Source organism: Choloepus didactylus, chromosome 1 (assembly GCF_015220235.1).
Source record: "Choloepus didactylus isolate mChoDid1 chromosome 1, mChoDid1.pri, whole genome shotgun sequence".
NCBI lineage: Eukaryota > Metazoa > Chordata > Mammalia > Pilosa > Megalonychidae > Choloepus > Choloepus didactylus.
The window spans coordinates 9,341,387-9,368,617 of record NC_051307.1 but is presented as its reverse complement, the minus strand read 5'-3'; the positions used below and the strand labels follow the sequence as shown (position 1 = coordinate 9,368,617).

At 41.0% G+C, this 27,231-nt stretch overlaps 1 protein-coding gene across 5 annotated transcripts in view; it reads left to right on the top strand.

Moving 5' to 3' along the window:
- The window catches only part of KCNJ15 (potassium inwardly rectifying channel subfamily J member 15), a 52,903-nt gene that overhangs the window by 6,191 nt on the left and 19,481 nt on the right, over window positions 1–27,231 (top strand). The gene's annotated exons all lie outside the window — the stretch shown is intronic.

Here is a 27,231-nt window from a genome sequence, read left to right as displayed (position 1 = left end):
GTGTAATTCTCTGTCAGTTATTTTCCTTTGTTGGTGGAGAAATCAGTTTAGGTTGCTGTAAGGCGAAACCTCATGGGGATATTTTAAAATGTGTTACCTATCCTTATGAGAAAAAAAAAGTTATGTAAGTTTTCTGTCGTAGGTATGAGGAATGTAAACAATTCTGACTTTGAAAGCATTATGAACTTTATCACGACCCTTGGATAATGCCTTTGATAATTTGCGTGTAATTTTATGTGAGTTCAGACTATTCTCAGCAAATAAATGTCACGCTGGGTGAAACCTCCACATTGCTCCTGCAAAGCTAGTTTTAACTCCTCTCTGCACTTCCGCGTCAGCTGCCTGAAGAAAACAAGAATTTGTTGGTCACCTCACAACTTGTTTATTGACCTCACAGTTTCTTTAAGTCACTGGTTATGAAACTTACAACAAAGGCACAATGGAACTTTGGTAAATTAAAGACTGATCATTTTCCCACTAAATCCAAATTTTTAGATTTATCTGAAAATATCTTAATCTTTTTATCTGAAAATACCTTAATCTGTTTTTTTTCTTTGACCTACAAGAAGGATTTTTTTTTTAATTACAAGTGATTCTTATAGTTTTTTTTAAAACCCAAAACCATATGCTCACACACACACACACACACACACACACACACACACACACCATCAACTGTTATCTCATCATCCTATCCCAATTCTGTCCTCTTTCATAAATGTCTAAACAGTTATGTAACAATCAGTATTTACATGCCTTAGGTGATCAATTTTGTCCAATTTAAAATTTTCCCAAGAATCAAAACAAAAGAGTAGAATAGAACTACATGGCACTTTAAAATACCATCATTTTTTGAAAACTTAATGTCAGGGCAACTTCCAGCTGAAGAACTAATCACTTACCTCACGGGCAGTTTCCCCAGGGTGACACTTTCCATGCTTTCCCCAAGTTTTGTTTTTTAGCAGTTTCCTCCTTTCCTAGCTGATATAATAAATGACCATCCCGGGAGTGACCCAGAGGTCAGAGGACAAGTCTTCCCAATGGCTCATAAAAGTTTGGAAGAGTTTAACCAAATCGCCAATTGTCGCATCTCAGAAATGCTCCTCAAATAACGGAGACGGCATTTCTAAGCTGAATTAAATATATGCACAAGTAGTTGGGGTTTTTACAGAAAAGGATTTAGTTGAATTTTGTGATTCTGGTTGCTTAAGGAAAACACATTTTTAAAAAGACCTCCCTCCCACCACTCCTTCCTCCTACCAACAGTTGTGGTCATTTTACAGAAAGTGCTATTTCCCCAATTTCCTCTCCTCACACTTATAACCGATAGAGGCAGCCCATATTTGGCGGGAGCGGAGAGAGAGAAAGCCCCCACACTTCACACACCAGCAGCACTGGAGAGCCAAGAAAAGCAGGTTTGTTGGCCCCTTCACACAAGGCTGAGCACACCCTCGTTCTGCTTTTGCATTGAGGAAATCTTGAAAGGGCTGTACTTTCTTGTTTTGGTTGTGTGTGTAGTTATATACCTGAACGACAATAACAAACTTGGGACACCGAATTGATAGTCAAACTTTTTTGGACTTAATCAATGTCAAGTACTTGAACGATCCTTTCCTGCTAAACCGTGCCCCCCATGTGTCAGAAACCCAGAGCAGTCACTGACTTCCTTGCGTGCATTGCTTCAGAGTCCAGCCTTGTTTGTAGTGTATTTGTATGGCAGATGCAACCAGAGAAGGAGCTGTAAGCATGGTAGAGCTACAAATGACAAGCCTCTGAGAAGGTTTGCTTAAGACATATAAACTTCACTAATCATTTCCAGCCGTCTTTTAATATATAAGTGACCCAGCTACTGTCTTTTCCACTGGAGCAATTCAAGCACATCACACTGGAGTAAATCAGGTATCTCCAAATGTGTTGTCTGAATTCTTCTTTCAAATAAAAATAACTCTACTCCACAAATAGAAAAGTCTTGCAAGAGTTAAAAACAGTTTTTATATTTGTAAAGAAGAGTTTGTTGCTTGTTAATGTGCAGATGCAAGAGGAAACACAGGCACAGGTTATTTTCCATCCTTCTCTCACGCTTAATCTCATGGGAGTCATCTTGGGAGTGGAGCTTTTGGTGGTGTTGGAGGGTAGGGGATGGCTGGAGAAGGATTGGGGACCTGGAGAGCAGTGGAGCAGAGCGAGCAAGGATGGATCTTGCTCTGTGTCCCTGAAGGGGGCACATCTGACCTGACATTCCTGGCTCTTCAGTGCCACCCAGGCAGCTTCCTGGTGCCAGTTTCATAGACAGGAAAAGAAACCGCATGGCCAGGTAGTACCTTCGGAGGTAAGTGGCCCCAGAAATGCCAAATCTTCCACCCAACTACACTCTACACCATAGGAACAAAGGTGAGCCCGCTTCCCCAACTTTAAAGGGAGTGTTGGAGGCATAAAGGGAGAGAAAAAAAATTACAATCTAAAAATAAGTGTGCTGTGAAAGTTCTATTTGATAAGTTTTACTTCACTGAGAGGGAAGAAAAAAAATCAGAAAATAGGCATTCTTCATAACAGACAAGGCAAGAAAGTTTAATCCGACAAATGTTGCTGCTTCTGCAAAATGCTGTATGGTTCAATTCAGACAATGGTGCGGGGATCTCCACTTAATGTAATGTCATTGGAATTCATATTACCAATTCTACCACATTTCCAGAGCTTTTTAGCCAATAGCATTTCTGCTCCATCCACAAAGAAAAGGGCAAAACTCCATCAGGTATGAACCTACGCTCCTGTCAATGGACATCGTGCCTTAACAGTGAACAGATCAGTGAGCCATAGGAAGCACGGTCCCATTTGACTCCAGAAGTTCACATGTGCCTTAGTTCTAGAATATGCTTTGTGTTTCTAGATCTGAAATTCTCTAATGTAAAAATAGATATTTTAGTCATTATATGAAGATGGATTGGGTTGCCTGATGATGCACACGACATCAGAAGATATACAAGAAGGAAGACAAGGTTTTGATTTTGGATACAGCAACACACATGTGCCAACAATCCGATTCATTTTCCATAGGAGGCAATTAAGTGGAAGCATGTCTATGCTACCTTGGGCCTGAAACATTTGGAAAAAAAAAAAATAGCACTAGATAAGCAAAGTTTTGTTTTGTTTGGTTTGGTTTTCCATGATCCTGCAGCTCAAATTCAGAGCAATCTAGACATTTAATGACCCACACTAAGCAAAGCAAGCACTTCCTTCAGCAGTGGACTGGGCTGTGTCCACTGTGGCTTCACTGGCTACCCATATCCTTGGTGATGGGTTTGGGGTAAAAGAAATTCTGAGTCTGGCCATGAACTGGGGTTACCGATCACCTTAAACCCCAGAGTCCCTGCTGAGCCGTTTGAGAACAAAGTAGGCAATGCAGAGGAGGAGAACTGCAGCAGGAAATCAGATTCCCAGGTATTCTGAGGATGCAGGTGGCCTGGGTTTAGGTTTCTAATCCACATCCTATTTCAGTCGGACTTGTCCTGATGTCGGGCTGTTGACTATGAAATTCTTGACTGTTTTCTCCAGTGCTGGCATCAAAGGCTGATCAAGGTTTTATGGACCCCGAAGATTATCTAGTTTGAGGACCCTGTTTTGAAGAAAACAAATACAAAATTATGAACATAAAATTAGGTACAAGGCTTTGGAAAGGGCCAGTGAAAGTGAAGAGCCCTGAAGCTTGAATTTCATTAACTGCGTGATCAATCCACTATGTGTGTGCATACAAAGGCCGATAGTTGTTTCTTGAATGAATGGTTGAGTTAATTTATGTAAATTTAATTTTATGTAAATCCTCTAAGTAAATCTGAGAAATGATAAGCAAAATTATAAAGTAGTCATTCATATGCATATCTAATGATCAGTGATATATGGAAAATGCATCTGGATGATATATAGAACGTCTCTCATTTCATTGGTATGTTGCCCTGCAGTGCAGAGCTGTGCACTATGGTTAAACTTTTGGGTTATATCTAAGTCCAAGGGTCAGATGTGATCAAAGCTCTGTTTTTTCTTATAGACAGAGAGAGTATGTGGATACTGTGTATGCTGAATTAATGGTGACTTTTTTTCCACTTAAAAAGCCCCCAACTTAAAACAAACCTAAAGAACACCATGCTAGTCATGAACCTAGAACCTAGGATCACGCTGAATGCATCAAGAATATCCTTCTCCTCTAAAGAACTTGAGGGTTTGCCCTGATGAAATATCTGTGTGTCTGATGAGGGATTGCCTCTTCTTCCTCTGCTTCCATTAAAACTGTTTCCAGTTTCCAATAGCAATTTACAGTGTCGTTTCTCAGTCTGAATGTTTGCTAAACAAATTCCTGCAGGCCAAACAATGCTCTCACTCAAGGATGTTCACATTTTCAAATATTTTCAGATCGCTATCTTGCTCCACCTTAGTCCTCTTTGCCAAAGAATGCAAGGTCAACTTTGCTTTCTTGCTTCCTAATTATCCTTTGTGTCTATTCCTATCTCTCAAGAACAAATTTGAAAAGTTTACCATCTGCTTTGAAACATTGTGAAATTTGGCAGCATTTGTGCTCTTCCTCAACCACATACTTCTTAGGAGTTAAAGAAAATATATCAGCACTGAAGTCCTGGCAGCTGTGTGGAGCATTCTCTAAATACTAAAGAATGAGAACCACACCCTGTCTTCTTTGTATCTTCACAAGTCCATGAAAAGAATTTATAAGATAGTGAGCTACATCTCACACACACACACACACACACACACACACACACACACACATAAATTACAAAGTTACAAAGACTGTGTAGGTGTGTATTTACCAACAACATTAACAATGAAACTGAATAAATAAGCACAGAGAATATTTCAATGTCAACAAGGTTAAAACACAATGGTACTTTATTTCAAACACCTTGTCTTGTTTCATAAATTCCAAATCCATAATTTCTACTTAAGATACAGATTAAAGATCAAGTATCCAAAAGAGAAAAAATTGCCCTCTAAACAGTATTAAAAAAAGTGTTGCCACAGTGACAGTGGCCATCACCCCTTAACAAAGGAGTTGGCTGTTCCATCACCTGACACTAGTCTTGTCAACAGGAAACTGTTATAATCCAATCAAGAGACACTGAGGCCTCCAGCTCCTGTCACGACAACCCACCTGCCACCATGGGCTTGGGGTGGTCAGACCGGTGGGTGGGAGTGGTAGAACAGAAGACGGGCTGGCTAGTCCCAGGGGCCCAGGATGCCTTGGGGAAGGGAGGGGAGGGAAGGCTGCACTCCATGCGATCTTGACTTGTTTCCTGGGAGTTGGGGGTTGACCACATGTTTCCTGTCTGGGGGAAGCAGCAACTCCGCTAGCCGGAGGGCAGGAGGGAGTGTCCCAGGGCAAAATCAAATTTGACCACAGAGCATCTTCTACCCTGGGAGGTTCTGCTGATGAGCAGCTGTCCTGAAAAGGGTTCTATGTAATGCTTGCCCTGCAAGAAATATGAAGATCTACACCCAGAGAGATTTGGGAAATCCTTTCTCTTTTATAATTCCCTCTTGGAACTTCACAGTGATCATTAACATATTAAAAACCCTAATTAACATATTAACATATTAAGAAGTCCTGCAGCAAAGGCATTCTTTAACTTTGAATCTCAAGTTGTACCATCATTTTAGACCTCAAAACTCTTTCTGAACTCCCCTCACCCCCTTCAAATGTTTCTCACTCCTCTGACTTATGTTTCATGCGACCCCACTACGGACACTTTTGAAGACCATAACTGGTGAGGGAGGCAGGATGTCACGTGTTCCAAGAAACAACATGTTTTGCAATGTTTGTGCTGCCACTTAGCAGTAAGTTGGACCTCTGGGAGCTGAGCTGCCCACCCATGCAAGTGACTGGCTCACCTTTGAGATTGCAAAGTGGCAGCCTATGGGCAGCTCCAAATAATTTATTGACAATTTTAGCCTTTTATTTCTTTATTCCCCAAAGGATTACAGTAAACTTGCAGAGGCAATCTCACACACCCTCACACAGATATAACATGAATTAAAAGAAGATAGAAAAGAAAAATAAGGGTAAGCCTCAAAGAGGGAGTCTGATTAAATCATTTACTTACGTAATTTTTATCTAAAAAAACATAAGTAAATGTACACAGATATATAGTGGCAGAATATTGTTTGTGACTTCAAATTAAACACAGATTTTAAATAAGCTTCATATTAGAACCTGGGAATCACATAGACACTAGTTTAATGTAGTTTTATATGAAATGTGTTTTATAATTCTTTTGATAGACTGTCCAATATGTTTCTGCTTCTCAGGATCCTTTTTCATTCTTTTTTTTAAACAGCACTAGGTCCATAATTTAATTTTCCATAAACTTTCTCCATCAACTTGCGCTGAGTCAGAGAACCATCTTAGCCCACAACACCTGGGTCAGGTGCTCCCTTTGAATTCCCCCAACTTTCTGGGCAGAGCCAGTTCCTCCCACTGGGTCCTACTTTATAAAGGCCTGTTCACTTTACTTGTCTCCCCTCCTGGAATGCAAGTCCTTGACAATGGAGGTTTTACCTGATTCTTCTTCCATCCGGCCAGTGTTGGATGCAAATAATTCCTCAGGCAATATTTGTTGAATCACTGTGCATTGACATGAAGGCATAATTTTTGCTATAACTACATCTTCAGGTGCACTGTGAACCTACATCCAACCCATCCTGCAAACACACAAAACAAAATGTTTTATCTGTAGTGTTTTGAAAACACATATATCTGAAAACTATTAACCGGTGTGCTTTCCCTCTTGGAGGACACTACAAAGTGATAGCTCGGCTGCTAGGATTGTTTAAATAGTTATTAAGGAAGGAAACCAATTTTGCTAGTGAGAAGAAACGGGGAACCACATAGTTGCATATCACAGTTGTGTAAACCCAATGGGGAAAAAAAATAGGGAACATGTTGAGTATTTTGGAGAAAAAAAAATGAAGAAAATAGAAATAAAACAGAAAAGTAAAGAGCCTGCAGGGTTCACCGTGGGAACGTGGGCTGGAAGTCTGAACACTGGCAAGGCAAGCAAGGAAAGGGGTGGTGGAAAAGGGTCATTTGATCCATGGCAAAGCAAATCCAGGAGACAACAAAATTAGCATCCTTGCAGTCGCTCTCAAATGCTACATTTAGATATGATCTGGGTTAGCATACCTGTGGCAGTAAAGGTATTTGGCCCTCAATGTGTTTTAAATTTTAAATTGAAGAGAATTTTCTAAGTTTGCCCATTTTAAAGACGAAATATTATAGGACTCAAACTTACAAAAGCCACTTTTCATTGATTACAATCAAATGCATTTCATTCCAGCTGGGAGCAGCATATGGCATTATACGGTGTTTCAGAGTCTAAGACTGCACGATGATATGATGGATGTTTAAACATAAATTCTATAATTATGGATATTAACTTGTCTACTCCAATATCCTGGGAATGTTCCCTGAACTATGCTTTCTATACAGCACTTCATTTAGTTTTCGATATATGAAGAAATGGTCTAGGGCTTACTAACCAATGGTCTATGGCTTGCTCTGGGCGGTCGTTGCTTCAAAGGATGTAAATGGAGAAGACTTGGTCTTGATCTCAAGGAACCTACAACACGCAGCTAGGAGGAGGCTTGGATGGAGATGGAGGGGGAGAAATATTTAAAAAAATACACAAAGCACCAGAACAGCTATGATGCAAGGCAGACGTGGTGAAAGTTACTTGAGGAGCCCTAACAAAGGGCTGTGGGAAGTCCAAGAGGAAAGGGCCGTATCTTTTGGAGTCAGTGGGAAACAGCTTAGGGGCATCAGGGGTGAGCCTTGAAGGACAAATAGGATTTTGAGAACAAGAATGGAGAGGTGAAGCCATCAGAGGCCAGGAGGACAACTTGGGCATTGGTGCAACCCACAGTGTGGAAAGGGGTTAAGTTAATCCAGGGAAAGAATGAGAGACTGATCGTGATAACCGTGATGATTATGGATGATACCTCTGTGCTGTCTCGGGGCCAGACACAGTTTTAAATCTTCCTTAATCCTCACAGCAGCCTATGACATAGGCTTTATTATTAGCCTTGTTGTAGAGATGAGGTCACCTTGGCTCAGAGGTCAAGTGACTCTCTTGCTGGCTTCAAGCTGGGCTTTGAAGCAAGGTGGTAAGTCCCGAAGGCTCACCTGCTCTGCTGTGGGAGATGGGGCTCAAGGGAAACCTGGATGCAACGAATTGCTTTGGGGCTCAGATTGGTAGACAATGGGGAGTCACAGAAGGTTTTGCTTTTGTTTTTGTTTTTGTCTTTGTCTTTGTTTAGCCAGCAAGCTAATGGATTCTGAGCTTCACTGTACAAATAACAGTCAGGAAGCAGTGTGGGGAGAGAGGGATGGCCAAGTGACTAGTCAGAAAGGTATTTTGAGAGTCTGGGTAAGAAGTCATGAAGACCTAGGCCAGGACAGTGGAATGGAAACGGGAAAGGAAGGCACATGTGCAAGATGTATTAAGAAGATAGGATCTATGGGCTCACCCTGGACTGGATGCAAAGAGTAAAGGAATATAAAGATGGCAGGGGATGGGGAGGGCCCCATTCATAGGAAACAAAAATCAGGAGCTGTAACTGGATTGAGGGAGAATAATAGTTCAACTTTGGACAGACCAATTCTGAGACCTGAGCAGTTTTTCTAGGAGAGATGTCCCAGAAGATGTTGTAAATACAGGTGGTATCTCAGGGGAGTGGTTGTTCAATTGGATAAGGTGGAGATTGCCAAGAGATAGTGTAAAGAGAAAATAAAAAAAGTAGATGAGTGAAGACTTTGGGAAACCTAATAAAGGGGTAGGAGAATAAGAAAGCCCATGAAGCTGAAAGAGAATGAATTATTGGTGAAGCAGTAGCAACAGAAGTAGGGATTTTGTGAAGAAGAAATGGTTGATAGTGTCACCCTTCACCCATGTAACAGAGAAGCAGAGAAGGAGGGGAGTCTTAAGCATGTTTGGTGGTCGAAGGAAAGAAGCAGTAGAGAGTCAGAAGGTGCCAAGCAGAAAAGAGGGTGGAGAAGGGCTTGGCAGTCTCCCCGCTCAACACACACCTTGGCAAAAAGTCAGAGAAATTGACAGATTAATCTCGACTGGCAACCCAGAATCTTCAGACACATGGAAGATGGCTGCTTCTAAGCCTGTTGGTAGTGAAAATTTCTTGTCCTCCATTTACTGTTGGAAGTGTGGTTAACCCATTCCCTTTCTTCCTTAAAGTCAATCAAGTTATTCAAAAAATTAACGTCTAGAATGATTTTAAAAATGCATCCTTGGCTTGGAAGCGTGGTTTCATGTTCTCTTGTAGTCTGATCATTTATATGATAACCGCTGCAGACAGGAAGATTCGAGCAACTCAGGCCCCTTCAGAACTGGCTGAGCACCTGGCTTTTGCGAGTTAAGTGCTTCAGTTTCCTGAGAAACGCTGAATAAACTACAAGCCCATTCTTGAATGTGTTTCCAATAAAAAGAGAAAGATAATACACTGTCCAAATTTGCTAATTACTGCAATGATTAAAGCAAGACTTTTCAAGTTTATTCTTTCATAAGATCAGCAACCTTTTGAACACAAACAGGATCCAAAAAAGATAGCAATAATGATGGAGAGAAAGTAAGTAAACCATGCCAGTTCCCTTCAGAACAATTAGTTGCTGGCTTTGAACCTACATATAGTTTAAACTTTGTTTAACTGGGACTACCTTCTGGTTTTTCAGAGCTGAACTGAGACTAAGCAAAACTTTGGAGAATTATAAAGTGCTGCATTATAGTAGTTTAGAAAAATATGTAGGTGGATTTAAAAAATTACAGTCTTAATTTTCTTAGCAAAAGTCAATTAAGTAACACATGAACTTCTGGATGGGAGAATAAAAATATCTGATAAAAATACCTCAAACCCTCTAGACAAAAGAGGGGAGGAGAGTGAGAAAAAGTCCCTGGCAGGTTGATCTAGAACAGGACTGACAGAGAAGCATTCCGACACGAAGAGCATGGGCTTTGGAATCCGACCTACCTGGATGAGAATGCCAGGTGTACAACCTGCCAGCGCCCTTGGGGTGTGTTATACTCACATTTGAACCTCCGCTCAGCACAGCACACTGCTGGGCTCATGGGAAGCGTGAAGAGTTGCTGGTTCCTGCTCTCTCCACTTTGAGAGAGGCTAGGAGAGAAAAATGAGATGATTTTTATGAATGTGTTAGGAAAATCACTTCTGCTTTCTATCTTATAAGTTAGTAGGGACCAAGAATTCTCAAAACGACCAAAAACGATTCCTATTTTGCTGCCTGAGGACCTGACTCCCTTTGGATACACTTCTGATTTTTGAAGAAACCCTGATTCCAGAATCTAGGCCAACCCTCTCACATAAGTTTCTGTAAACCTTTACAGGAGTTTAAAGGGCTATAACCCTATAGCCTCTCAAAATCTGATCAAGGCTTCTGATGTGACAGAAGTACGCTGGAGTTGCTTCTAGAAACACTATTGCTCTGACTATAAATTGAATCAGAAGTGACCATTGCAATTAGTTTTTATTTCTTGAAGTCCTTCTTTCTTTTCTGTTAAAAATAAATGAAAGCAGTCAAAAGGTAGCTTTCTCCTAGGCTTTAGAAAGAGAGAGAGCAACAAAGAGAAAGAATATGAACTTGGCTCACAAGTGAACCATGCTCTGGAATTTGGGTGGGCCTAGGAAAAAGTACAGACCTCAGTGGAAAACATATATGGGTGTGTGAGAAATCCCTGTAAACTATAAATTGACTACATGCTGCACGAGCTGGTATGGAGAGAAACCGCAGTGCTCTCAGAAATCAGTTGAGATGGGCAGAGAGTAAGTTCTGCACTCAGGGAGCACCAGATTTTACTGGGAGTTGGGGATGGTTATGATTACTAGCAGTCTTAACTGGGTCTAAGGATCCTGACCGTCATGAAGCATTTATCATTGTGTCCTGGCACTCGCTCTGGGTTGACCTGCTCATCATCATGACCTCCAATTTACCCAGACTCCTCCCCCAGCTCTCCCTCCCCATCCCCTCTGCTCAGTTCAGCTGCTGTACCCATGCCCATTTCCTGCCTCTTTGCCTTTGTGAGTCTCCTTTCCTGGGAAGAGTAACTTCTTTCCCTTTCCTCTCAGAATCTCCTTCTCCATCCTTAAAAGCCCATCAGGTCCTATTGAGCTCAGCTTTCCCTTACTCGTGGAAACTGACTACTTCTGCACCTCCTGATTTTCCTCTTCTCTAACCTGAACAAACCCTATAATTTGTCTCCACCACTCGGAACCTAATCATACACTGCGTTCCGATATGAGCATTTGTTTGGTCTGGGTGCTTCCTACTTCCCCCATCAGATTACAAGCTCCAGAAGGCCAAAAGCACGTTGCACTGGGCTGAGCTAAACCAACTACTCTTTGCTGAGTCCTGCTTTGCACCCTGGGCTGGAAGCATTCGGCTCACTGTTTTTAATCCTAGCCCAACGCAAGGTGAGGTTCAATATCTCACTTTTGCAAAATGAGGAGGCTGAAAATTAGGGAGATGAAGCCACTGATCCAAAGTCAATTGGCCCGGTTACCTTTCACAGGGCACCTATGAACAACCCCATAAGGAAGGTAGGTCTTGTTATCCCCATTTTACAGATGCAGGCACAGCTTCTGGACTTTAAGTAACTTGCCCCTTGAGGTTGTAACTAGAAGACCTGAGATTTGAACCCAAGTCTGGCTAGCTGGCTCCAACCCCATCCTTTCTCACTATATCACCCTGCTTTCTTATTACCAGAATTCCCAGCATGGAATAATGTTAAATGAATATGTGATGATTCATCCCTTTTTGTCAAAAGCAAAGGAAGATTAAAAATCTGCAAACTGACTACCAGAGCAGTGTTCTCCTCCAGTATTTATGGCAGGACCAAGACAAAACTATACCTCATTCTTTGCTTTATAGCAACAAGCTAAAAAAATTTATAGGCAAGCATGTTAATATTTAAGGGAGTGTGCAACTTATCTCCTCGGCAAAAAAATAAACCCTCATATGCAACCTATACCATAAAGGAAATTTAAATGTACGGCTATGTTTATTTGCCCCATTTCTCCAAAGTATACAGCCGGAGACATCAAAGCTGAGTGGCAGCAGAGCTCTGATCCCACGTTGCCAAGTCTATCTGGGCCCCAGAAAACTCCCAAAGGAGCAGGGCTCATACTTGAATGAACGCTCACCTTTTCAAATCCTCTCAGTAGCAAAACCTGGCCCAGCACCTTCAAAGAAAGGTGTCCTCATAAATTTCTGTACCTGCTTAAATAAGCTCAGATTTGGAGTATAATGTCTCTGTGCTTTTTCTTTAATTGCACTTCATATAAAATTAAAGCTTAATGGAGCTTCAGAGAAGTTAGTCAATACACACACCCCTATTACAGATGAAGAAACTGAGGCCCAGAGGGGACATGTGACTTGCCCAAGGTTTTGTAGCTCACAGAAGGGCAGGCACCAGAAGGTGGGTCTTCCAACAATGCTTGAGATTCCTCACCCTGCCTCCTCCTATCCCAAGTGGAACCTAAAACTGAAAAGATAAACCCAAACTCAGGCAGAAGCAAAATATGTAAACTGTCTTATAATTTGAAGCAGAGATAAGAAGAGTGAGGGGAAATGAAGAGAAAATGGGTTAAATATTTGCAAGTTTTACAAAGGTATATAATTCCTACTTTTCCTAAACTGTTGAAATTCTTTGATAGCTCCTTCCTTGAACACTCTCATTCCTAAAGGTGGCCCTATATGGAAAATTCCTGGAGGCTGAGCTGAATGGCATATTAGTATTTTTCGAATTGGAAAGCTGTGATCCTGTGTGCTATACAGCTTCCAGCATACAGTCAGCCAAGTCTTTGTTGCTAGGTTTGGTCATCATTATTCCATGCAGATATTCCATATCCTATCCAGAAGTTCATTACGAGAACAGATTGCATGGGGAAGAAACCATCTGCAGAAAGGCATGCAGAGGTAATCTAAAATGAAGGCACATGAGATCAATCCAATAGGACTGTGAGCTGCTAATATGTTCCTGATTGTTTATAATAATTGTCTACAACAAGTGGCTGCTTATTAGCCTGATGCTGTGTAAACAAACTGCAAAACCTGTGACCTAGACTCACAATTGGGCCCATGTCAGAAAGTGTGAAGCCCATGACAGTTTTGGGAGATACTAATATACAAAGGTTGACCAGATAACTTTCCAAGATTCCAGCACACTGTGGAGAGAAATTAAGACACAGAAAGAATTTCTAGCTTCTCCTAGCACCTCTAAAAAATAAGAAAACCTCTTGGGCTGCTTTCTAGGCCTTCAAGATCTTTCTGACTGGAAGATTTTTGCTGTCAGTAATTTAAAGAAGGATCCAGAGCTACATCATGTACAAATGCCTTATGATGGAAGGGGGCCGTCTTTCACCCACAGAAGCTGAAGTCCTGTGTGGGAAACCCAGGTGGCCTCCTAGGAGCACAGGGTGCAGGCTGCTTGGTGGTGGGTCTGGAGGCCCCTGCTAGAATGGCCAGCTCCCTCCTCCCGTGGGTGGAGGGCATGCTCTCTCTCCCTGCCCAGCCTTCACCTGAGTGTGGCCTGCAGGTCTGGGTTGCACACCGGCACTCCCAGCAGTCAAGACGTCCTCGCTGCAGGGCCAGGCCCCTTAATTGCTTCCCCAAGTCTCTGGGATTTCCAGCTGAGCTCAGGCCCAGCACTGGCACCCAAGGTAAGGCCTCCAGGGTGCTTCCAAGTGCTCATCCAGGGTGGTGCAGAAGGGAGCAGGAAAAAACACCCAAACCTCAAATGACCAGGGAATTTCTGGACGATGCAACCAAAGTGATTCATCTTGACCTCAGGCATGCTTTTTTCCCACTATTCACTTTTCCTTCTAAATGTCAACTAGTATATATCCTACTGATTTGAAGAAAACTCCCACCTCTGAATCTCCCAGTACTTAAAAATGCTTAAGCAATACTTTAGGAGATTGCAAATAAAAACAACATTAACTTTGTCAGGAAAACAGCTGGTTAATATTTGTTACCTTATTGTAAAGACTGAAACCTCAATGTATCTGCATAAATAAAGGCTTTGGCTATAAAACTAAAGTGTGGTTAGTTATGCAAAAGACTCCTTTCCCTAATAATGCATCAAATATGCTTTTTAAAAGAGCCATTATTTATTAATAGCTAAATTTTCAAATAAGTAACTTGGAGAATTAGTGCTGAATTTTCCTTGAGCAGTTAAGAACTTGATTTCAATTATGGGATGTGTAACAAATGTAGCTCTTCGAAACAGCAGGCACATTTAGCATCATTTATTTCAAGATTATGTATATAGTTTTATTCAAAAGTCATATTACATATGAAAAAATTATAAGAATTTTAAAATATTAAATAGAATAGCTAGCTTGTACTCCATGTCTTTAATTATCCTGACTGATTATCCAGTTGATAACATTTTAACTTAGGTTTTCTGGATCTAGCCAAGGCCTGGTTAACTCTTACTCAGGGATATTAGAGGTCCCACATTTATTCACCTGATTTAATCCTAGCTCTGGGAGATGAGCCACATTTTCATAACCTAGTGCCTGTAGCGACTATCAGCCAAATAGTTGAAGCTCCTTTTCTCCTAATATTCAGAAAGCAATTTTCCAAGCTTGGAAATATTGGAACCTATTCATCTCTAGATACTTTTCTAGCAGCCCTGCTATTACTTACCCTCTTCAATTACCCATGACAATTGAGATTTCTCCCACCACAGTTTAGGTTTGTTTATTTTCACAATTTGAAAACCAAGATGGACCCTAAAACTAAAGACTGTGTGCAAAGACTTTCTCAAATCGCAGTAGCTCTGAGGCTGCATTTTTGAACAGCAATAGTTAAACATTGAATGCAAGTGTTAAAGAAGCAAATTAACATTCGGAATTTCACGTGTGCTCTAACATTCATCATTGACAGAGCTGGAGGAGAACTTTGGGATCAGTTAGTTCAACCCTCTCATTTTACAGATAAAGAAAACAGGACTAATTGATAGCTAGCAATACTAAATTATAGCTCTTCTGAAACTAGATAGCAGAGTTAGTAGGGTTCTTAATGTGCTCAGTTACTGTATGGATTCCATGAGCTGATGAGTGTGCTGTGACTCTGAGCGTTTACATTCTGTGGTTTTCAGCTGTTTATGTTTCTAATGTGATGTTTGTAATCCCAAGCCCTGGTGACCTTTTACTGAGAAGAATTTACCAACCCCCTACTCTGTGCAGCCCACCTCTTCCATACGCAGCCAGGGCTCCCCAGCTGCGCAGCAACGCCAGAGCCTGTTAAGTGTAATTTAAGACCTCACCCAGCCCTCCCTGCTGGCTGAAATCCTGTGTTCATCTCGTGTTGCTCCTCCTACATGTTACTCAGGAGCTAGTCCAGGTTTGCTCCACATTCTTCAACCCTCTTCCTCATGCACCCAAAGGATCATACTATCATTCCCCACACTAAGATCGTACCCCTTGAATTTTCATCCTTTACTGCTCAAAATTTTCCTATCGCTTTACTTGTCTTTTGTCCCCTTCCCCACAGCGAGAGCATAAACTTCAAGAGAACAAACACCTTGTCTGTACTGCTCACTACTGTATTCCCACTGCCCAGAACAGTCTGGAAGATAGTAGATGCTCAATAAATACTTTTAGAATGAAAGTATCCTTCTTCTTTCCTTCCTGTCTTAGGGAAGCCCCCTACCTTCTATGACTTATTCTCCCGCTGAGATCATCAGTGCTTCTTTGACCACTCTCCAAATGTGGTCCCTGGATAATGTCCCCTTGCTTGAAATCTTGCCTCCCTAGTTGTCCACTCTGCTGAATTTACATACCTGACGTTCTTTCTTAAGCTCCTTTGCTGGAAAATCCCCTATGCTTCTACTCTTAAATATAGGCAGCCCCCAAGATTCTGCCATCAGCTGCCCTCTCTTGGTATTCTTTCCTGCTTGACGATACCGTCGACTCATACGTGGTTGTGGCCAGTTTCCTCTTCCCCCAGGCACCAAACCCCAAAGTCCTCTTCAGCTCTGTTCTGCCAGCATCAGTTCACATCTAACAGGTGTGTGACTTTCACCTAATGGTAAACCAATGTTGGGATCCACTCCAGCTCATGCATTGTTCAGATCAATTCAATAGCTCCTAAATGATGTCTCCACTGCTACCGTCACCCTCTCAATCTATCTTGCTAGATGAGACTGGCTTCTTTTTGCCTGTGAAACAAGATCAAACTTGACAGTTTTACCTCCATGGTCTTTTAAAATGTATTGCCAGTCTAGCTTCCCAATCAGACCTCGTGGGAACTCTATTGATGTACCCAATGATTCTCAACCATCGATACACATTAGAAACAAAGGAGAGGATTTTTTGAAAGTATCAAAGTTCACAGCCCCTTTTGCTGCCTCACCAAGGAGATTCTGATTTAATTGGCCTGGGTGGGGCCAAGCTATCAGTACACTTTGAGATGCCTTGGTGTGTTTTAAAAGCTCCCCACGTGATTCCAGTGTGCACCATGGCTGAGAATCATTGATGCAGCCCATCAAATGAGAGTACTCAGCAAACGCACTTTACCACCTCATATTATGCCAGGTAAATTCCCTTTGCCATAAATCCCGTTTCTTGTATTTCCTCTTCCTACTGGAAATGCATGAAGACTGCTGTGATTCTCCCAGTTGGAAGGAATCAGTGCTGCATTAGACACGGACAACTTAGGGAGTAATATGACAAGGTCCCTGTCTTTAAGTAGCTTACTTTGTGGAGAGAAATGCATAAACAAATGGACATTTTAAACTGTGAAAGAAGAATCCATGGGTTACTGGTTGGGTGTGAAGGATTCCATTCTGCATGGTATAATGACTATTTACGTATATGTCATCTCCTCCATGAGATGGCTTTCTTCTGAGAGTGTGGATCATGCATCATTCATCTCTAAGTATTTAAAGACCATATCTTACTTGTAACAGTGCTAGATTTTTTCTGAATAAATGAGTGAATGAGTGAATGACATGTTGGTGGTTAGGAGTCATTGGGGAATAACAGCAGCCCCAAAGTTGAAAGGAAATAGCACATAGTTCAGCACTTATGATGTCCCACTGGTTTTTTTTTTTTATATTCATTTTATTGAGATATATTCACATACCAAGCAGTCATAAAAAACAAATCGTACATTCGATTGTTCACAGTACCATTACATAGTTGTACATTCATCACCAAAATCAATCCCTGACACCTTCATTACCACACACACAAAAATAACAAGAATAATAATTAAAGTGAAAAAGAGCATTTAAAGTAAAAAAGAACACTGGGTACCTTTGTCTGTTTGTTTGTATGTTTCCTTCCCCCATTTTTCTATTCATCCATCCATAAACTAGACAAAGGGGAGTGTGGTCTTTATGGCTTTCCCAATCCCATTGTCACCCCTCATAAGCTAATTTTTATACAATCGTCTTCAAGATTCATGGGTTCTGGGTTGTAGTTTATAGTTTCAGGTATCTACCGCCAGCTACCCCAATTCATTAGAACCTCAAAAGGGTTGTCTATACTGTGCGTAAGAGTGCCCACCAGAGTGACCTCTCGGCTCCTTTTGGAATCTCTCTGCCACTGAAGCTTATTTCATTTCCTTTCATTTCCCCCTTTTGGTCAAGAAGATGCTCTCCATCCCACGATGCCGGGTCTACATTCCTCCCCGGGAGTCATATTCCACGTTGCCAGGGAGATTCACTCCCTTGGGTGTCTGATCCCACATAGAGGGGAGGGCAGTGATTTCACCTTTCAAGTTGGCTTAGCTAGAGAGAGAGGGCCACATCTGAGCAACAAAGAGGCATTCGGGAGGAGGCTCTTAGGCACAATTATAGGCAGGGCTAGCCTCTCCTTTGCAGCAACCGTCTTCCCAAGGGCAAGTCCTGTAGTAGAGGGCTCAGCCCATCAAACCACCAGTCCCTTATGTCTGTCTGTGAGCACATTAGCAATCATCGAGGTGGGGCAGCCCAATACCCCTGCATTCTCCACCAGCTCCTCAATGGGGCTCTGCATATTTTTTTCCTTGTTTTTTTAAACTTTTTTTTTTAAATCAACTGTGTAAAAAATAAAAAAAAAATTTAAAAATTAAGAAAAAACATACAATGAAAGAAAATTTCAAAGAGACCATAACAAGGAAGTAAGAAAAAGACAACTAACCTAAGATAACTACTTTACTTGCAACACGTTCCTACTCTACCCCAAGAAAGTAACCTAATATAGCAACATTTCTGTGAACTTGTTCCTACTATACCCATCAGAAATTAACAGACCATAGTCATTCCTGGGCATTCCCAGAACGTTAAATTTACCCCCGATAGCTTATCTGTTCTTATTGGATTATCGTTCCCCCTTCATTAATTGCTCTCTATCGCTAGTTCCCCCACATTTTACATTATAAACCATTTGTTTTACATTTTTCAAACTTCACATTAGTGGTAGCATATAATATTTCTCTTTTTGTGCCTGGCTTATTTTGCTCAGCATTATGTCTTCAAGATTCATCCATGTTGTCATATGTTTCATGACATCGTTCCTTCTTACTGCTGTGTAGTACTCCATCGTGTGTATATACCACATTTTATTTATCCACTCATCTGTTGAGGAACATTTGGGTTGTTTCCATCTCTTGGCAACTGTGAATAATGCTGCTATGAACATTGGCATACAGATATCTGTTCATATCACTGCTTTCCGATCTTCCGGGTATATACCGAGAAGTGCGATCACTGGATCGAAGGGTAACTCTATATCTAGTTTTCTACGGAACTGCCAGACTGACTTCCAGAGTGGCTGAACCATTATACGGTCCCACCAACAATGAATAAGAGTTCCAATTTCTTCACATCCCCTCCAGCACTTGTAGTTTCCTCTTTGTTTAATGGCAGCCATTCTAATTGGTGTGAGATGGTATCTCATTGTGGTCTTAATTTGCATCTCTCTAATAGCTAGTGAAGCTGAATACTTTTTCATGTGTTTCTTGGTCATTTGTATTTCCTCTTCATAGAACTGTTTTTTTCATATCTTTTGCCCATTTTATAATTGGGCTGTCTGTAGTGTCATTGAGTTGCAGGATTTCTTTCTGTATGCAAGATATCAGTCTTTTGTCAGATACATGGTTTCCAAAAATCTTTTCCCATTGAGTTGGCAGCCTCTTTACCTTTTTGACAAATTCCTTTGAGGTACAGAAACTTCTAAGCTTGAGGAGTTCCCATTTATCTATTTTTTCTTTTGTTGCTTGTCCTTTGGGTGTAAAGTCTAGGAAATGGCCGCCTAATACAAGGTCTTGAAGATGTTTCCCTACATCATCTTCTAGGAGTTTTACGGTACTTTCTTTTATATTGAGATCTTTGATCCATTTTGAGTTAATTTTTGTGTAGGGTATGAGGTAGGGGTCCTCTTTCATTCCTTTGGATACGGATATCCAACTCTCCCAGCCCCATTTGTTGAAAAGACCATTATGACCCAGTTCAGTGACTTTGCAGGCCTTATCAAAGATCAGTCGGCCATAGATCTGGGAGTCTAGCTCCGAATTCTCAATTCGATTCCGTTGATCAATATGTCTATCTTTGTGCCAGTACCATGCTATTTTGACAACTGTGGCTTTATAATAAGCTTCAAAGTCAGGGAGTGTAAGTCCTCCCACTTCGTTTTTCTTTTTTAGAGTGTCTTTAGCAATTCGAGGCATCTTCCCTTTCCAAATAAATTTGACTACTAAATTTTCCAAGTCTGCAAAGTAGGTTGTTGGAATTTTGATTGGGATTGCATTGAATCTGTAGATGAGTTTGGGTAGAATTGACGTCTTAATGACATTTAGCCTTCCTATCCATGAACATGGAATATTTTTCCATCTTTTAAGGTCCCCTTCTATTTCTTTTAGTAGAGTTTCTTTTAGTCTTGTTCCTGATCTTAGAGGGAAGGCTTTCAATCTCTCACCATTGGGTACTATGCTGGCTGTGGGTTTTTCATATATGCTCTTTATCATATTGAGGAAGTTTCCTTCAATTCCTACCTTTTGAAGTGTTTTTACCAAAAAGGGATGTTGGATTTTGTCAAATGCTTTTTCAGCATCTATTGAGATGATCATTTGATTTTTCCCTTTTGATTTGTTAATGTGTTGTAATACATTGATTGATTTTCTTATGTTGAACCATCCTTGCATGCCTGGAATGAACCCCACTTGGTCATGGTGTGTGATATTTTTAATGTGTCTTTGGATTCAATTTGCAAGTATTTTGTTGAAGATTTTTGCATCTATATTCATTAGGGAGATGGGCCGGTAGTTTTCCTTTTTTGTAGCATCTTTGCCTGGTTTTGGTATTAGATTGATGTTAGCTTCATAAAATGAGTTAGGTAGTGTTCCATTTTCTTCGATGTTTTGAAAGAGTTTAAGTAAGATTTGTGTCAGTTCTTTTTGGAAAGTTTGGTAGAATTCCCTTGCGAAGACCTCTGGCCCTGGGCATTTATTTGTGGGAAGCTTTTTGATGACTGATTGGATGTCTTTGCTTGTGATTGGTTGGTTGAGGTCTTCTGTTTCTTCTCTGGTCAGTCTAGGTTGTTTGTATGTTTCCAGGAAATTGTCCATTTCCTCTACATCATCCAGTTTGTTGGCATACAGTTGTTCATAGTATCCTCTTACAGTTTTTTTTAATTTCTTCAGGATCGGCAGTAATGTCACCTTTCTCATTCATTATTTTGTTTATATGACTCTTCTCTCTTTTTGATTTTGTCAGTCTAACTAGGGGCTTGTCAATCTTGTTGATCTTCTCAAAGAACCAACTTTTGGTGATATTTATCCTCTCTATTGTTTTTTTTGTTCTCTATCTCATTTATTTCTGCTTTAATCCTTGTTATTTCTTTTCTTCTACTTGGTTAAGGATTGGTTTGCTGTTCATTTTCTAGCTTCTTCAGTTGATCCATTAGTTCTTTGACTTTGGCTCTTTCTTCCTTTTAAATATATGCATTTAGTGCTATAAATTTCCCCCTCAGTACCGCTTTTGCTGCATCCCATAGGTTTTGGTATGTTGTGTTTTCATTTTCATTCATCTCTATATATTTAGCAATTTCTCTTTTTATTTCTTCTGTAACCCACTGGTTGTTCAGGAGCGTGTTGTTTAACCTCCAGGTATTTGTGAATTTTCTAAGTCTCTGATGGTTATTGACTTCTAATTGTATTCCACTGTGGTCAGAAAATGTGCTTTGAATAATTTCAATCTTTTTAAATTTATTGAACCTTGTTTTATGTCCCAGCGTATGATCTATTCTGGAGAAAGTTCCATGAGCACTAGAAAAGAATGTGTATCCTGGTGATTTGGGATGTAATGTTATATATACGTCCGTTAAATCCAATTCATTTATCAGATTGTTTAGGTTTTCAGTTTCCTTATTGGTCTTCTGTCTGGTTGATCTATCTATAGGACAGAGTGATGTGCTGAAGTCTCCCACAATTATTGTGGAAACATCAATTGCTTCCTTTAGTTTTGCCAGTGTTTGTCTCATGTATTTTGTGGCACCTTGATTGGGTGCATAAACATTTATGATTGTTATTTCTTCTTGTTGAATTGCCCCTTTTATTAGTATGTAGTGGCTTTCTTTGTCTCTCATAACATCCTTGCATTTAAAGTCTATTTTATCTGAGATTAATATTGCTACACCTGCTTTCTTTTCCCATTGGATTTTAAGGACCCATGTCATCATTTTCAATCCTAAGTGATGTGTGAATTTAAAATGGTAATAGGAATAGCATTTTAGAAACTAGGCTCATTTTTCATGACTGAGAATGTGGTAATGGTATGTCCAAAATACACTCAGCCTATTTACATTTTAATAAGTAAATTCTGGAGATCAAATGTGATGGTGTCCTCTTTCACTATTGCAGGCCAGTGGGAAGGAATGGGGAGCGGGTTAGAAGAAACACCTGCCCACCCAACCAATCCATGAGCCTTCTCTCCTTCCTCTATGGCTTGGCCATGATCCTCAAGTTAAGCCCTTAGGCTCCTTGAAGATGTTGAGGACAGCTGCAAAAATGAAATATTTCCATGCTAATTTGATGTGTGTGTGTGGGGGGAGGGGATTAGATGAATGATGAACCGATGTACATGTGAAAGTAATTGCATTTCTTGAGACAAAACCTCTAATCCTTCAAGTAACTACAGGTATGATTGATCCCGCTCCAAGATGTAAACTGCTATGGGGAGAAAAGACACATCTGAACTTTCACGTGCTCTTCGAGAACATTAGTGAATCACACACCAGTCAGCTATGTGGGCTCGAAGTGTTAGCCCAGCTTCCAAGAGTCTCTGACTCAGGACAGATAAAAGGAAGTGCTTGTAAGCCCAGAGGATTTCAACGTGATGGAAACTCATTTCCCACAGAGGCAGAATAATGTGTAAATATAAATCACTTCACAAAAGCAATTTGGAAAATTCATACCTAATGGTAAATACATAAAAATCACTCACAGGATAGGATTCATGTCTTTGACATTTATTCATTCTTTAATTTATGGATTAATTATTAATTCGTTTATGGATTCATTCACTGGCCGATTTATAGAGTCATTAAAAGGTTTTTTGAGCATGTGCTCTGTGCCAGGTACGTGTGACTGTGGGTGCAAGGATGAATATAGCTGGCACCCTGCCCATGAAGAATTCACCATCTAGATGCTGAGACAGATACGTCAAGAGAGTCATGATACTCGGAGCTAAGTGTAGTGACAAGCACTGAATGTGACAGTGGTAAAGAAGGAGAAGGGCACCTAAATGAACCTGTGGTGGGGAGGAGTTAGCCATGTGGAGGGTGGAGGGGTCCAGGACTAGGATGGGCTGCCAGCAGAAGGGACGGGGAGCAAAGGCAGGTGGAAAAGTGTGAGGCCACACGGGCTTTATAAGGAAGAGAAAGGAGCTCATCATTGTTGACGTGCAGAGATATGGGCAAAATGATAGGGCTTGGAGCTTGGGAGACCTCAGATATCAAATAAATGGTTTGGACTTCATCCTGTAAGAGATGAGGAGCCATTTTAGGGCTGACACAGGGGGCGGTCATGAAAAAGAAATTCTCATTTTTGAAAGGTGACATTTGCATTTTTGAGAGATTGGCTTGAAAAGGAAGACAGATTGAAATGGGTTTAAGAGGCTGGGGGCAGAGAGCATGGTGCTCAAAGTTCTGGATAAGGAAATGGTGAGGCTCTGAGCCAGGGAAGCCATGAAAGGATATGGAAACTAGAATTATTCAGGAGATGGACTGATGACGATGTGGCTGTGAGTCACAGAGGAAAAGGAAATGACAGCAGAAATTAGTGTCTTCCTTGAGTAAACTGTGGCGGCCACTCACAGAATTAAGCAATACGGAAATAGGAGAGGGTTTAGGGAGAGAGTTGGAGACATAACCTTTGCAGTGACTGATGGACAGGACACCATCTCTGACGTTCTTCAGTAAGAGTTATGTACATATGTTTAGGGGCTGAGACAAAACACTTCCATTGATAAGTTCATAAATCAACTGGTATGTAGGGACATTCTTGTTAAGGCCCAAGGCTGCTTTTCCAGAACTAGAAGACTTCAAGCTCTGTTTGCTTCCATTCATTCATTCATTCAACAAACATTAAGCCCCTGCTAGGACCTAGGCATTGGTACATACAAGATACAATATGGTAGCTTATGTTTCAGTGAGAAGCAATGGGGTGTGATGGATTAAGTAGTGGATTTTGAGTCAGACAGAAAAGGATCTAAATACTGTTGCCACCACTGACTAGTTGCAGGACCTTAAGTGAGCTCTTTAATTTATCTGAACCTCTGCTTGCTTATTTTTACCAGAGTTTTACCAGAGTCCCTCTGGAGTTTGGAGTTAAAATATATGAACTGCCAACATAGTGCTGGTCACCATGTATATGGCAGTTATTAATTTTATAATTATTATAATTAGATATACAAAAGTACACACACAATTCCACTAAACTGAGAAAAATATTCTGGGAGATAGAAGCACAGAGAAACATGTAGGGAAAACCTCTAACCCGGGGGAAAAGGTACGGAAGACCTAGAATAGGCCATGTCTCAAAAGTTGGATGGAGACAGCAGGTGAAGAAAAGGAGAGAGCTTTCCAACAGGTGGCATGGTGCGTTTAAAGGCATCAGGTCCATCAGCAGAGGGCCAACACATTTGTACAATGTGTTGTACATTCAGCACAGCTTGAGCAGGTTTTAGCATGAGGAGCAACAACTGATGAATCTGGACAGTAGGCAGGGCCAGCTCTTAAAGGGTCTCAGGTGCCCCCTTCAGGTAGTGACAGCCAGTGAGTTGACCAGCTGGGGAGTGTCTTAGGGGGTCCCTGAGGCTGCTCTATGGAGAATGCTTTAGAGGGAAGCCTGTTTGAGACAGGGACTCTAGTTATGAGGTTGGTGTAGTCACCAAAGAAAGAGAGTATGTGAATCTGAACCCAGGCAGTGTCAGTGGGAAGTGACATGGAGATAATCTGAAGGGATATTGAGGTAAAAAATCCACAGAATCTACTAGTTGATTATGGGAGCAGAAAGGAAGGCTTCTTATTGGGGATCCAGGGGTATTCAATATATATCACTGCCTGAGGATCCAGAGGGGGAGGGGGAGCTGACCTGGGCATGTGGATAATGAAGGTAGGCTGGGTTTAATTTGGGTTGTCCATTGGCAATTACATGAAGAAACCATGGGAAGTTGATTGACTGCTGGTTTGGCAATGATGAGACAGAGCTGGGATGGAGAAACTGGGCCCCGGCTTTGTGAATGATAAAGGTAGCATCTGAAACCGTGCAAGTGGATGTCGGGGTGTCTTGAGTAAGAAGAAAATAGTTTGGTGTATGGAGCATTCAGGAAAATGCCATTTAAAAGATAGGCAGAAGAAGGAAGAGCCTACAAATGGAATGGAGAAGGCTCCAGAAAAGTAGGGGGGCCATCGGGAGAAGACTGTAGCAACATTCTGAAGTGTTATGGAAGATGTCAAGTAAGACAAGAAATACATGTATCCATCAGCTGAGTTGTCAGTGATTCTGGCCAAAAGGTGTAGCAGGCAGAGGACTTATTGCCAGGGGTAGAAGAGTGATAACCTGGCCCTTGAGGAAAACAGAGACAAAGTGCTACTTCTTTCCTCTTTAAAGCTCTTCTACACATCCTTTTGTTCTGCTCCTCAAAACTTGGCTCTGTGATACAGGGCATTCTCCTTAGCTAAATTCCTGGTTACTCTGCACAACACTAAGTCAAGTATTCTGGCCTTTTTCATTCCGTGGATCTTATTACCAATGACCTACAGGAGGGAGACAGGCAAAGGCACTCATCACACATGAAGAACTTACCAAGGTCTTTCAGCCAGAGTCTCACTGTAGATTTGGCCAACAAAGTTTAATTCAGGGGCCATCTCACTTCTAATGGCCAACTTAATGACCCATTGGAATTTCCTCTCCCATTCTCCCATTTTGTCTAATCAGTCTTGCACATATTCTCTTAGATATCCATGTGAGTTAGAGGGCTGACTGTCATGCTGCACTTTGTTTCTGCGGGCTGTGGACATAATTTAAGAATAAGCATATTGATAATTGAACTATGCATCATTCCATTGACACCAGCTACATGGGATACAAGATGCAGACATTTGAAAACTCAATTGAAAGCACTTATTGCATAGTGCAACCACTATTACATAGTGCAAACTGACTCAGAAATTAAACTAAGGTACATAGTTCAAATTTGACCATAGTAGTCTTTTGAAAGTTGTAGCAGAACACACAAACACACACTGCTGGTAGACCTAGTGAATTAAGGGAATCACTGTATTCAGTCGATACTGTATGTGTGTACTCAAAAATTTATTGAGGACTGTATGTGCATGTGTGCAGATGTGTGATTTTTTTTCCCTCTTCCTTTGGACAGAGAGCATTTGTAGCCCACTCACTCCCAGCACAAGGGTCCCATCAGTGTAAGGGGTTTGTGGAATTAGCTGTTGTTTATCAGAATGGAAGAGGCTCCTGATTTAACACTCTTCAATTTACTGTTAGCAACATGAGATCTCTGATGAACAGGAGTGATCAAGACCTTGGTTTCCAGCTCTGCTTCCCATAAAGGATGCATAAAAAGTATAAATTTTAGTTTATACTTCCAGCTATAAGCTAAATACTGGGAAAGAATTCCTGACTACAGACTGCAGGACTATTTTGTAATGCTCTATGGTGATTTGTAAACAGGCCTTTTTTTATTAAGGGCTCAGCTGGTGACTTGGAGCTTTCTCCCATAGGTGAAGCCATGTGCCCAGCAAGTTCCTTGGAAGCTCTTTCTGAACATTGTTCTGTGGAAGAAGTCAGCTTCAATGACATGGGCTCTGTTTTATGGAATGGATTACCTTCTCTTCTATCCATCTAGGATGGTGCCAGCTATGGCCATACATGGGAGAAATGAGAAAAAAGTCCCTCACACCAGTTTCTGTGCTCTGGTTCCGAGGCTTGGATTTTAACGTTTGTTGAAAGCTGACTGTTACCCCAAGTGTGGTCTTTGGGTCCCCAGCCTCAGTATCACCTGGGAACTTGTTAGAAATGCAGATTCTCAGGCCACCCCACCCCACCCCACCCCAGACCTAAAGAATCAGAATCCGAATCTTAACAGGATCCCCAGGAGATCCATATGCACATTTAAGTTTAAGAATCCCTGGTATAAGAAATAGATTCAAAACTTTATAATCACTCCACCCAGCCCCCATCACACACCTATAAGAAGTTAAAGCTATATATGAATAGTTCTATTATCTTCTTGCTGTACCCAGATGGATTATTGGTATACCCTATGCTGGCAACCTCGATCTAAGGAGGCAAAAATAGATCTGAAGGGAATCTTACAATATTTTATATCTAATGTACAGTGTACTGAAGGCCTTGTAGAACACAAAACACAAATAGCAAGTAATTTGGGGAACTAAATTGAATATATTCATACCCATGGTGTTTATTGTTTTCATAAATTTCTTCAAGGTAGAACTGTAGAACAGTCTTTCTGCCAGGAATCAAAATTGGAAGTCTAAGTCTTTTTTACTACCTCCATCTTTCAATTCTGTTAAGTATTTGCTCTCCCCTCCAAGCACCGAGCTTCAGAGTGGCTTGCTTTCTGACTTAGAATGTCGTGTACATCATCTTTAAATGACCTAGATTGGTTACTG